The 876-nt window shown below is 52.3% G+C and overlaps 2 non-coding genes across 2 annotated transcripts; both read right to left on the bottom strand.

Annotated features, from left to right (window-relative positions):
• Positions 1–303: 303 nt before the first annotated feature.
• Positions 304–422, bottom strand: LOC123179374 (5S ribosomal RNA). The gene has a single exon (XR_006490319.1). It is a non-coding gene; the product is annotated as a 5S ribosomal RNA (ribosomal RNA).
• A 297-nt stretch (positions 423–719) lies between these two features.
• On the bottom strand, positions 720–838 carry LOC123179373 (5S ribosomal RNA). The gene has a single exon (XR_006490318.1). It is a non-coding gene; the product is annotated as a 5S ribosomal RNA (ribosomal RNA).
• Between the last annotated feature and the right edge of the window lie 38 nt (positions 839–876).

Genomic DNA, 876 nt, shown 5'->3' with positions numbered 1-876 from the left:
CGCATCCGACATGTTACCCCGGTCTTCGTCCCTTATCCTTGCCCCTCCCAGCTCCACTACAAAGACGATTGTACATTGCTTTGGCCGCTCCCTCTCAACTACGGAGACGAGTTTAACGCGGTTTCCACCCCTCCCTCTCAACCGCACCAGTGCACGCTTGCCACGCCACAACGCCGACGCTGGACCCGTGAATCGTGAGCACCCAGCTATGACTTACCGCACTCGTGCAAAATAATAAAACACGGTAAATATATTACTTACACGTGCGTTTTGTTTTGCAAGCGGCGCGAAAAAATTAAAAAGGGAATGCAACACGAGGACTTCCCAGGAGGTCACCCATCCTAGTACTACTCTCGCCCAAGCACGCTTAACTTCGGAGTTCTGATGGGATCCGGTGCTTTAGTGCTGGTATGATCGCATCCGACATGTTACCCCGGTCTTCGTCCCTTATCCTTGCCCCTTCCATCTCCACTACAAAGACGATTGTACATTGCTTTGGCCGCTCCCTCTCAACTACGGAGACGAGTTTAACGCGGTTTCCACCCCTCCCTCTCAACCGCACCAATGCACGCTTGCCGCGCCACAACGCCGACGCTGGACCCGTGAATCGTGAGCACCCAGCTATGACTTACCGCACTCGTGCAAAATAATAAAACACGGTAAATATATTACTTACACGTGCGTTTTGTTTTGCAAGCGGCGCGAAAAAAATTAAAACGGGAATGCAACACGAGGACTTCCCAGGAGGTCACCCATCCTAGTACTACTCTCGCCCAAGCACGCTTAACTTCGGAGTTCTGATGGGATCCGGTGCTTTAGTGCTGGTATGATCGCATCCGACATGTTCGTCCCTTATCCTTGCCCCTCCCAGCTCCA

The sequence above is a fragment of the Triticum aestivum genome, unplaced genomic scaffold, assembly GCF_018294505.1.
Source record: "Triticum aestivum cultivar Chinese Spring unplaced genomic scaffold, IWGSC CS RefSeq v2.1 scaffold147171, whole genome shotgun sequence".
Taxonomy (NCBI): Eukaryota; Viridiplantae; Streptophyta; class Magnoliopsida; order Poales; family Poaceae; genus Triticum; species Triticum aestivum.
Note: the sequence above shows the minus strand (reverse complement) of the source record. Positions and strands in the feature narration are given on the sequence as shown.